Below are 13,300 nucleotides of genomic sequence, written 5' to 3'. Positions count from 1 at the left end.
TACACATATGTATATACATATATATACACACATATATATACACACACGTATATATATATATATACACACAAAAATTCACATATACCAAGATTAACACATAACATCAACAGACACATAGGTACTCATACACAAACATTTACAACACATGAGACTTTCAAAGCTGCAGTTAAATGAGCATTATTTTGAATAACTTAAGCAACATTTCTGGATGCATTCTGCCTTCCAGAAGTCCAGCTGACTCTGGTATTTTGTTAGTGGGTAGTCACTGCAAGCAGGGGATTTGAATAAATATTTATTTATGTACAACTATGTCATCTGCTGGATGATTGGTTATTTTTCTGGCAAAAGGGCCAAATAAATGGAAAGAATAAAATGCATGAATGAACGTATGGCTGCTCACTGTTTTGTTTTCCTTACAGTGTAAAAACAAGGCAGTGTCACAGAATTCCTCACCCACATCATGTCAAGGTCCCACACTGATCTTACTGTTGCCAGTACTTTCCCAGTGTTAATATTTTCCTGAAAAATTGATTACGCTGAAATAGCTCATTTTATATGTATATATTTACTTTTTTTTTTTGTAATTGCAATCTTTTCTTATAAAATGATTTCTAAGAATTGGAGAAAATGTGTTGTTTATTAAAGCCATGCTCTGCTTATAGCATTTTGCAAGAGTGCAGATTACTCAGTGCACTCTTCTTTACTCCTTTTTTAAAGAGGTGTTGTAATTTGGGGAAGCAGCGTTGGCCCCATTTGAATCCTGTGTTGCCATGGCAAATTCACATTTTGATTCAATGGTATTGTAAATAATAACATGGTATTGTGTGCAAATAGCCAGGATGAAGGTCAAACAAACCTCCCAAATACCCTTAACTTGGGGCAAGATGCTTTTTTTCCTGTCAAGCCTCACAATTCCCAAGACCCTTCCTGTCCAGCATCCATGTGCACTTTTAATTACATTTTCATGCTGTAGGGTGTTCTGAACTTCTTGGCTCATGGACAGTTTCTGGATAAACCACACAGGAAGATTCTTTGGCATGGTTGAAGATGATTTTTATGAAGAGGCAGGTTCCAGACACCATCCAAACCAAGTGAATATTTTCAGGTACTACCTAATATCTGAGCCCATAGTCTGCTCTCCCTGACACATGATATGGATGAGTGATGCAGGGTAGAAGAAAACCCTCCAAAAGCCATCAGGCTCCAGTAAAACCTGAGCTGCCATCACCACAGCTAGCCTGACTCATCCCTGCATGGATTTATCAGTCTGGACAAGCACATGGCTGTTGGTCCTGCAGCACTGGAGGGGTCTTTGTCTCCCAAACTGAGAGGGGACTTGTGGTGTTTAAAAAAAAATAAACAATAATAAAAGACACATCCCAGGGCATTCACTTGTTTGCTCTGCTTGTACCAAGGTCAGCTTGTTTCAACACACATGTTTTCTTTGTTTCTTTGTCAATATTTAGCATATATCAGGGAGAACAATCATGCTTTGCAGATAGTTGAGTCCAAAGAATAATGAAAAGATGTCTATTGTTGCAGAGGAAACATAAATATACTCTGAAGAAAGAACAGATCATCCTGATCACTTTTGCCTGCAAGATAGCAGGGAAGAGGGCAAAAATCTAACTGTGAAAAAATTTTGCTCTGGATCTCCAGTGCATCTACCCCTATAGGATTTTGTGTTCTTTATGAATTGCTGCTTTTTTTTATTTAACAGCTGAAATGTATAAAGGGAGAATTTTTTTTTTTCTTAAAACATAAAGGTATCAAGTTACCAATAGATCATAGAAATAAAACTGGCCAATCAAACATAGGCAAAAATGATTCTGAATCAGCAGAAAAATGAGATCACCTCATGCCCTTCTGTGCGGCAGAAGATTGAGACCGAGGGGCTCTTTTGAGGAGGCAATGCCAGGAAGCGCTAGGTTACACTCTGCTCTGCCTGCTTTTCTCTTTATCTCACTTTTTCTCTGTCTTTTGGGTTCCTCCTCCCAACAGGGACCTTTCCATGACAAGAGCTTGACCTCCCACCTCCTCCCATCTGGCTCCATCTGAGCTGCCCTGAGATCCTGCCCCTGATCCACTGAGGCTCCCCAGGGTAAATAAACAATGCAGATATTGGCAGCAGAGCTGCAGAGAATGATGGCAGCTCAGATTTTCTGCCTTTTGGGAATGGTGCTATTTTTAGGCTTGTGTTTAAGGTGTGCTGGAATTAAACATATTGATCCTCCACACATCTTCAATAACGTTTTGAAAGTTGCACTTCTAGAGGAATGGATTTTTAAATGAAAATTAAGCTGTTGTTTTATTGTCTTCCTACAGTTTTCATTTTCTCTCATTTTTCCTCTGCCAAAACTAGTCTGTATTATCAATGGAAGTAAAGACAAAAATATAGTTTTTTTTCAAATAAATGCAATTATTTTAATGGCTTAAAATCATTCCAGATTATAATTTCAGATATCATATGGCATGTGATTTAGAACACCACAACTTCTCTTTGTTTAAAATGAATTTGCATTTACAGTACTACTTAATGCAAACTGAAATAGGAGTTATTTTCAGCTATTGTTGCAACAAGAGTTTAAATATGAAGAAAATAAACAAATTAAGAAAACCAAATTGTAAGAGTGTAGTCAATCTTGACAGTACAGATTCTCCTTCAGTCTGGCTTTCCTCCTCAGTTTTTTCCCAGAAACTTCTGTAGTTCTTCTGGTGGGTTTTTTGGGTTTTTTGGGTTTTTTTTTTTTTTTTTTTTTTTTTGTTTTTTTTTTTTGTTTTGTTTTTTGGTTTTTCTGGTTTTTTTTTTTTTTTTTTTTTTTGTTTGTTTGGGTGTGGTTTTTTTGTAGTTGTTGTTGTTGTTGTTGTTTTGTTTTTTCTTTTTTCCCTGTTGTTCCCAACGCAACACAACATCAGTTATACTGGAGGTGTTTCCACAACAGAAATTACAAATTACCACTTCCCCTATTTCTCCTGCCCCATGATGTGATGACACTGATTTACTTAAGGAAAGGATGAAAATTGATTTACTTAAGGAAAGGAGGAAAATTGTGTCTGATGAAAACTGTCTGTCATCTGAGAATCGCCTCAAGAAATAAGAATAAAATTCTGGGTCTTTGCCAGCTCTAATGTCTTGGAGCAACCCTTGCTATGAAAGCTCACACCACTATTATTGCTGCAAAAAAAAAATTCTTAATATTGTCAAGACATTTTCTCAAATCTTACAGATATCCAGCCAACTGCCTTCTCTTTACTAACAATGGTGTTTAAATCTCTGCAGGTCTGACCACCTGCAGAAGCCACCAGCTGCTGAAATTGGGAAAAATAACAACAAGTAGACTACATTTCCCATGATTTAATTCCAAAAATCTTGCACATGTGCCTAATTTAAAGTCTGTGTGTATTCTCAGTGGAATCAATGGGGATAGGCAGATGACTAAAGGTAAGCAGATGTGTAACTTGGGGGATCCGGGTCTGAAATTAAGACAAGCTTCAAGAAATGAAAACTGCAACAGGAGAGAAAATCAAAGATGACAGGAGCAATAAACAGCAGTAATGTCATGAAGTCAACCTCAGACACATGTGTATCATGACCATCATTACACTGTATTTCAAATTAGAAAAATTAAAATGACAATGTATTCCAAATCAAAAATCTCTTCTTAGAGTGAGATACCTAGAGGCACAGGGGCTAAGTTGTAAGGATGGAGTCAAATGAGGAGAAAGCAGGTTTTTAGAAAAGCTGTTGAAAAATAACTCTTCAAAGATCATGCTCACTACAAAATACAGAAAAACAAATCAGAATTTTAGCAGCTCTGTAGCAAAGGTGTTATGAAAGTAAAGAGGAATTGTATGAGAGATGACCAAACAATCAAGAAGAGGTGAATTTGAATTTGTCTTTTGAAACAGGACAAGCAGCAAGATGCCCCAGTGCTTCAAATGATGAACCAATGTGTGGATTCAGTGGAGAGGTGACCTTAATCACAGTGGTGAGGAAGGAGGGCCACCCATGGCATCTATGTCTGAATGAGCTTTAGAGATCAGGGGGTGACCATTGTCAAAGCCAGAGACAGTAAGGGCATAGGTGAACTTCTCAGCTCTCTCAGCACAGAAGTATCGCACCCAAGAGTACTTCAAAACACACTTCACCCAAAAAACCACAAAACACCCAAAAAACTTCAAAACAAATACAGCAGTGTAAGACTGAGGATGAATATAATAAGAAATTGCCAAAATCTTTTCTTTCATTTTGATTGATTGGAAAATTCTTCCTTACCACTCATCTAATTTGCAGTTTCAATCAACATAAAATATTATATCTGAAGGGAAGAATAAAAAAAAAGTAAACAAGAACTGAAAATGTTGTTACAATATACCCTGAGTCACAGCACCATTTCGGAGGATGACACTGGTCTGACTGCTTTATATTAACATTCCTGGTACCATGCTGGTGTTTTAGAGCTGATGCTGTACCTCCTGTTGATTTCTTTACAGCAAGAGCTCCTCCTCTCAAATGTCCAATCTCCATACCTCTCTGCAGTCATTCCTTTGTTATTACACACATATTCAACAGCCAGGATGTAAACACTTAGATGTCAATATTCATTCTAATAATATTCTGATTATATGAACTGTGGTTTTGACATCAGACACCTGTTTAAAGTTATTTTTCTGATGGAGCACCTATGCTCTCAGGATTAAGATAGTGAGAATGACAGATGACCTCTCAAGGCCATGGGGTGACTGGTCTGTGGGTGGTATCTGCGGGTGGTCTGGAAGGGGAAGGAGATAGGAGCTCGGTAAGATTTTCAAAGGAAAAACGTTCAAAAGAGAATTTCTTAGCTCAAATTTATGATGCACATTACCTGTGTCTAGGAAGTTTTCTGCTGACAGAGTCAGGGTGATTTCTCATGTCTGGCACTCAGTGGGAGCTCTCAGTACAGCTCAGAATGGGGCTTTTGCTTAGATATTAATTTTGACATTCACTCCAGTGCAGAGATGGAGCTGAGTCACAGCCACATCAGAAAATCCCTACAGTTTGAGGGCACTTGGACTGATAGTTTTGGCTCAAATCATCGCTGATCTTCTTGTAAACAACTTGGCATCCTTCCTATTTGTACTTACTCAGGGAATGATGTGAACTAGGAAAGAAAATAAGTAGGCTAAAATAATCCTTTCCCCCCTGTTGTGCCTATGAATGGATCTGAGTTGGCCAGAAAGGCAGATATCTGCCCGCACCAGCAGGGAGGTTATTATCTTTGCATATGTTGTTTCCTAAGAAAATCCCTGTTAAGGACCATTATGGTGGTATGCAGAATTGCATTAGGATGCATTTGCCCTCTACCCATTGGCATCCATCTGACTTTTTAATTTCCTGGGTCTCTAAACCCTTCCTAGGGGAATGGTGTGACAGCCCTGAAGAGATTACCTTGAACTGCATTCCATCTCATCAATATAGGACAGTGTTCATCCCAAAACAACGCTGCCAAGCAGGTCCCAGAGCAGTGCACCCATGAGCAGGACCCACATGATGAGATTGCTGCTGATAGCAAAGTTAACCAAAGCTGGAGGACTCGGGACTGTGCTTTCCATCTCCCTGTTTTATGTCCATGTGCCGCCCCTGCCTTGCTTGTACAGACCTCCACTTGAAAAAAAAATAGGGCAAGAAAAACAAAAAAGAGTCATGATCTGTGTGTTTTCTAAACTGCCTTATGTCTTAAATTTATCAGAGGACAGAAAATGGCCAACAGGTGAGAGAGAGGGAGGGAGGGAGGGAGGGAGTCAGTACCATCTATTTGTGTCTGTGCCTGTTTGTTCACATCTGTTCCCAAACTCCTGCACAAACCACAAGCAACCGCTGAAGGCTAGAGGAGGGGCAGCACAAAATTAGGGCACATGAAATCAAGATCAGTCCTTAATATGGGACAGAGCAGAAGAATACATCAAAACACAAGAAAGAGCTTGAAAAAAAGAATTTAAAAAAAAAGTCAATAATGGCAACATTTTTTTTTTAAGAAAAAGCAAGATCCCAAAATAAAAACCACACCATTGGTGGTCACTAGTGCTGTGCTTAAGCTGTCATCTGTTGAATCTGGCAGTCTGCACATCATTCAACAGATAAATGCCTTTAGCAGAGCCCTCAGGACAAGGAGAATGTACAGCACACACATTTAAACCAGACTGCTAGGGCTGGAGGAAACTCTGTTGGTGGCCACAGACACCGAAGAATCAGGTATAGGAAACTCTGAGTAAAGCAGATGAATGCTCAGAGGAAAAAAATAATGAGAAGCAAACCTTTTTTCCCCCTTCTTATCCCGCATTTCAGCAATCCAGACTAATTGCAGGGTAATGCAGACACTCATAAATCTAAGAATACACACGGATTACGTCTGTGTGGCTAAACTGGAAGTGGTCTTTCCTTTCAGGTAGCCACAGAGCCATACAATCTGCTTTGGGAAAGCAGGACATTTTATCTTCTCCCATCCCAGTTGCTCCAAGGAACCACACACTGCCTACTCTGCAACCCATTAAACATGCCACAGCAAAGTGTTTTCCACTCTGTGCCATGTGGGAGCTTCAGCAGAGCAAAAAAAAAGTGGGACTTTTTTGCAGATTATTACATGGGCTCAGAAATCCCGATCCTGTGCAAACACTAAAGAATACTCATAATATTTGAACTGGAAAACATGCTCATTTGCTGTAAGGCCTGTGGATTTCTTAAAAAAACAGAGGATCTTCTTTTCCAGTCATCCCCTCGAATGTGAAGCGGGATAATGAAGAAGAGTTCTAAACTATTTTATTGCAGCATGCCTTCATAGGCTATTTACAGCCATTTCAGTTTATCCATTTATGTACACTTTGTCTCAGTTTTCAAGCAAAACCAAAGCTTTCTTGAGGGGGGTAGCTTCATCCAAGTTCTGTCCTCTGCTCCATTGTTCCTTAACCTACTCCATGGAAATGGGCATATTGTTGGAATCTCCTCTATTAACATCAGCACTGGCACAACAGTTTGAGGGTAGCAATTATGCCTGAGGCTTTTAGAGGGTATTTCTGGGGCACTGCAGCCCCTGGCACTCCAGAAGGAATGCTAAGTTCTGGAAAAACCCACCATGTGTGCTATTTTCTGTGTGATGCAATACAGATTGAACACCCTCTCTCCTGGGCATCTGCTGCCATCGCTGAGCCAGTGCTCTCTGAGAATGTGATCCAGATTTATTGCTTTAGTCTCGCTCCTTTTCCTCCCCTCTCACCAGCCTACGACTGGGATTAGCATTTTCTGTGTTATCTGCTGAGTACACACGTGAGGGGACAAGAGAACAAACCTTTCTATAGCAAAAGGCAGAGGAACCTCTACAGACCATTCATGTTCACAAGGTATTTTCCACCATATAATGTGGAAGCACAATTGTTCAAATGTTACCTCTACAGAATTTTCCAGTTCCTTTTGTTTATTCCTAATCTACATCATCTGGGCCTCCTGTGCTTTTGGGTGAACAGTTGGTTTGTAGTCCAGCACATGAATTATCTTCACATGCCAAAGAAAGCTTAGGAACTGCCCAGTATATTTCAAAACCTTGAAAAAGTAGGAGGTTGTATCTGGCAGCAGCAATAAGCATTAAACATTCTCAAAGAAATCTTTGTTATTAAAGAGAGGTAACCTGTTTGGATCAAGAAAGACCAACATAAATCTTCATTCAGGGCTTTAAGAATACCAAGAACTATTCTGAAATTAAATAAGCTTTTTTCTTTCTTCTTTTTCTTTCTCCCCTAAGTGTTTTGTTTGGAGGGGCTTTTTTCTGTATTTCCTTGGTCTCTGCACTGTTAAATTTTAACCTCTTAGGAAATAAAAGAACTCTCTGATTGCCATTTGGATTGTATGTATTGAGTAGAGCATAATAAAAAAAACCCCTCATTTTAGTTATGCATGATATTGTTCCTGAAACACTGCACACTTAAAGGGTTCTTCTAGACTGCTTTCCTGAAACAGACAACCTCTACACCCCTGCAACAAAGGTAGCAGGGCAATTTCTGTTCTCATGGCAAATCCTGAGTCGGAAGAGACTCACTGAGTCTCTTCTAACTCCTGGCCCTGCACAGGACCATCCCCAAGAGTCACACCCTGTGCCTCAGAGCTTTGTCCAAACACTGCTTGAGCTCTGTCAGGCTGGTGCTGTGACCACTGCCCTGGGGAGCCTGTTCCAGTGCCCAGCCACCGTCTGGGTGAAAATCTTTTCCTGATGTCCAACCCAAATCTCCCCTGACTCAGATTCCTGCTGTTTCCTTGGGTCCTGTCACTACACTAATCTACAAAACGCGAGGCCGCCAGCATCTTCCAAACTGTCTGCAAGCTGAACTGAGCCCTCAGACCCCTTCCTCTGCCAAATGGCACAGAGAGGGCTGCAAACGACAGCAGTGAGTCAGACCAGACCTGACTGCACCTTCCTTGAGATGCGAAATGACACTGTGTGATCATTCCGCTCATCGTTTCTCCACTCCTGTTTCTCTCCATTCCTTTCTCTCCTCGCTGTACTGGAGGTTTGGATACTGTGCTGGAAAGCTGAGCCCTACAGACCATAGACAGTGAGTGAATAGGAAATTCTCCTGCCCAAAGTGTTGATCCTGAACATATTTTGGGTAGCAATCTGCAGTTTTGTTGGCTGAATGAAGAGGAATGGTAAGGTAGGGAAGAGAAGCATGAATTTGTAGATGGTGCCTCACATCTGCCTAAGAATCCAAAATCTATGGAATATTTTGAACTTCTGTGGTTGCGAGGCTCTGGAATGTGGTTGAAATAGTATGCAAATTGAAAAATAAAAATCCTGCTGAAACATTTGACTGAATGTACCTTCACTGAGCTGAGGTCAGCTGGGAATTTGCTTAAGGCCCGGAATGAAGTGAGGTTTCTCATGCAGATAGCCCACAGCGGAGCAACAATGTTCCATGCATTTTATGAGTTTCAATAACTCTGCTTTAATCAGAAAATTAGAAGTAACCAAGAAACCCCCCAAAGGCCCTATTTGTGACTCTATTAAACCAGTGTAGCACCAGAGCAATATCATGGTTTTCAATGGAGTTACACTGGCATAAATTTGATGTCAGGAATGGGTAATCAAGCCCCAAGACAGCTGTGAATTATTTTCTTCCTATCTGACATGTTAATGCTCAAATGAAACAACCACGGTGGAGTTGGGAATGAATCCCAAATGCTCTCAACCTGAAAGTTTTGATAGAGAGAGATGTGGTTTTAGTGCTGGTTTAATCACTCAGATACACAGAAAATGTCTTAACAAAACCAGCAGCTCAACAACCAGGCTGCCACAGTTCTTAATAAATTAACAACCTACATTTACATACTGACGTTAGTAAAACTTCGTAGGGTATTACAATGGACAAATCCAAATATTTGTATGAGATTGAGTGATGATTACTATTTCATTTTTTTTCTCAACACCAAGTTGAAATATTTACCCTATGGCACTAGGAATAATCTTGTAAACCATAATGGAAGCAAAGATCTTAGCACTGCTTTTTCTGTGCAATTTATCTGCAAGAAAATACCTAATTGCATTAAATTGAAGGACATTATGCTAATTAAAAACCACGAGAAGGAATGCACTTTACAGTGCAGTAAGATTTTAACTTAAGTGAGCCATTTTAGTTTTGCCCCACTTGTAAAATCACAATACTGTAATGTTCAGTAAATATTTGCAAAATTGCACAAAATCAGTTAAAAATGGAAATCTGCTAAACAAGCAAAAAGAAAGCATCTGTAAGTAATCTAACATCTCAATTTAAAAATATTAATCAGGAGACAAATGTTGCCAAACATACACATAATTATTTTTGTTCATTAGACCCCAGTCTGATGAATCTCTATGAAACTCACAAATACATTTGAGATTCAATCCATTCTTGCACCACTTTTACATCAACAGAATCCTATTAATTGGAGGTCAGTGGAGACCTTCTGGTGGTGTATGAAAGAGAGGAAAATCAGGCACTTGGCTTACAGTTTTCCAGGCGAGACATAACCACTTATGATTTCAGTTTCTTAAGTAGAATGAATGCAAAAAAAAACCAAAAAACCAAAGTGCAACTTTTACCGCCAGGAATTGTACAACTCAAGCATGCAAAATGAAGCAATATAACATTTTAGTGCCAAAGTAAGTTCACTTAAAAATTCTGAAAAACTGTAGTTTGCCAACTCCATGTGTGCTGCACACAACCAGGCAGTAACGAGGGATAAACATAGGAAGGTAAATGGCCAGCTTCCTGTACAAATACTTGACTTCATCTTAAATATTAAGCTGAAATCCCCCTACAGCCTTAATTCAAAACTGAATCTATCACTTTTATGTCCTTACATGGGGGTTGTAGCATTTGTGCAACATTGGCATCACAACAGGAGCTGAAGTCGGAACTGATTCTCCATAAGCATCGAGATGCCTTGGGCAGGTCCAAAGTGGTGGGACTTCCAGGATTTTTCTGCTCCATGGCGCTATCAGAACAGCTCGAGTTCTTCTACCTACTTTAGGTCTGGATAATTATTTAGAGTCACATACATGTGCCAGTGCAAACTTTTCACATTTTTCCTAGAGCTGTCTAAAAGCCACCTGAGGCACCAAACGCCTTGCAGGTGACAAACAATGTTCTGTTTCATGTCACATTTACTGACCCACACAGGTGAGTACATCACTGCTGAATTTTGGTGCTGTGCTCCCAGCTCAGTTTCACACATTCATTGGCCAGATAAGCTGCAATCTTTTCAAAATTCTAAGGTGGTAGTTGCTTACAGAGAAAGAAGAAAGGTCCATCAAACATCAAACTCACTTTACATCTACATTCCTAACCACTCTCTTCAGAGCTAGGCAATGAACTCCCAGGAAGAAATGAAACAACACAGGTCAAGAAATGGAAAGAACAGGATTATGATTCTACTGAACAGATTATGCACAAGTACACAACCTTGAATGTTTTTTTCTAATCATGCATTTATGTGCAAAAATGGTCCAAAATAACTGGGAGGGCAGCATTTGAAGGAGAGAGAAAGGAGAGAAGACTGAAAATTCTACCTTGCCTAATAATGAAATAAACCATTGTGGAAATATATCTGGAAAAATTTCAGTTATAATACTACAGCAGAGAAACAATACTATTGCATCAACAGAAGAGATGCTAAAAAATGTTACCATCTGTTTCAAAAACCACTAAGGCTGCCTTGTTATGAGGGTTATTTAGACTGTCTAACAGAGCTCTAGATCTTAAAAAAAGTTTTGCTCAATTAAGATATTTTCACTAAAAACAAATGATTAAACTGTACATTGTTTATCTTACTTTGATCAGCATAGACTGAGTGTTTCATTCTTGAAAGCAATGTTTACAATCTACTGTACTATCTCCTGGAGTGCAATCCCAGTGTGTCTTGCAGAATATGGCTTTTACTACAATTTTCAATGCCACAGGAAGTGATGTCTCCGTCTAATTGTCACTGAGAAGATAATTTTCCAAATATCCATGTCTGTTTCTGTGTTAGTCATTGAGCCTGCTGGTTAAATTAATTACTTCCCCAGTTAAAACTTGAATGCATAACTATAAAAGAAAGTTATCCTAGTCTTTTTCAGAGCATTCTTCACGTCCTTTGTTCAGACAATATTTTTCAAAGAAAGCAGGGGAATCAAAGGCATTTGAATTTTCTTTTCCTTAATCACCTTCCAAATTCTACAGCTTGCCTGAGCTGTGTAGTCAGAATGATGCTGCTAAATTTTGCAGTACCCAATTCACCGTCACTATGGCTGGAACACTGGAAACTCATGGCTGGTGAGAGGAAACCACAGTTCCCCTACTTTTTGTGCTTCAGTGTCCAAAAAGGAGAGAAATGTTCCTTTTACAGCCTTATGAGCTACTAAACATACTAAACACATAAGCTTTGATTAATGTATGTCTGCTCAGTGGTTCATGTTCTTGGACTGGATTGAGAAGAGTGACTGATCTCGTCAAGCCAGATACCTAAATTGGAAACAAAATATCCTTTAACAATTTCAATCCACAGGTTTCATTACAAAAAGATTTTTCAAGTTGTCAAGAAAACTCATGTTCTGTTCTCTGGAAGTCATTTCCCATGCTTCAGGATTGTTTATAGTAAATAAATCATGTGCTGGATTAACAGAAAACCCAAGTCAGGTTTTAGCTTGAGTCTTTAAGCTTGAGAGTTTACAAAGAGATTCAGCAAACATTTTCTTTTTTTTATTCATTGCTACCCAAGACCAACTGAAAGAAATCTCCAGCAAAGACATGACAGGTAGTTTAATTTTGTCACATGATGAATACTCCCCAAAAGATGACTTAATCAATTATTCTAGATAAAACCTCTGTTTCTCTTACTTCAGGTCTAATTCAGCAAGGGATGTTTCTTAACATCCTAATTGCAATTAACCTTGAATATGATTTTCAACATATCCACAGTATTACTTCAAAAATACAATGACACAAACTCTTTTCTCACAGCACTGTATGATGCATACATATGATGCTGAAAGAAATCTTTTTCTCAGTATCAACAGCCATTCCTCCCCAAGAGCTTTAATTCCTTGTCCAATAACAACACCAAGACCACTCATGAACAATTTCATGAGTCCCCTGCTTCCAGGGTTTATTGAGCGTAGTTTAGCCGACCTGGCAGTAACTACTCATGAAAATAATATCTTTATGGCACATATAATTGTGATAACAATTACACCCCATTTCCAATTTCTTCCAATTTAGAAGGATCAGTTGCTTTTGGAATCTGGCAGCTCCTCATATTCCTGAGATTTTTAGTTGTTGAAGTTGCACAAGTTTGCTATAGATTCATCACAAGAGCCATAAGAAAATACACTGGAAATAGTACATAATACGTGCTACAAAAAAAAAATCTAACTGCATATAAACTTTATCTGGATCTATTTTGACTTTCATTTTTCAGCCATTAAAAAAATTTAATACGTTGAGGTATTGAAACTATTAACATCAGCCAGACTACCAAATCTAACTTCCATTCCACTCAATAGAATTGAAGCAGCACTTCTTCAAATTCCAAAACAAAGTCTAATGTAAACTACCATTTCTCATTCTATTTCCTGAAAATAATTACTTTTTCTTTTTTTTATAGAGAAAGAGCAAGACATATTCTTCCCAGTGAAATGACAGGACTATAATTTCCTAGCAAATATAAGGGTTTTCCCACAATGCAATTTGCACATAGCACAAAGCTTTATGAAAGACAGAGCTCTCATGTTGTTTTGAAACACCATTTCTTTTGTGT

This window comes from Ammospiza nelsoni, chromosome 4 (assembly GCF_027579445.1).
Source record: "Ammospiza nelsoni isolate bAmmNel1 chromosome 4, bAmmNel1.pri, whole genome shotgun sequence".
NCBI lineage: Eukaryota > Metazoa > Chordata > Aves > Passeriformes > Passerellidae > Ammospiza > Ammospiza nelsoni.
This window is presented reverse-complemented; position numbering follows the sequence as displayed.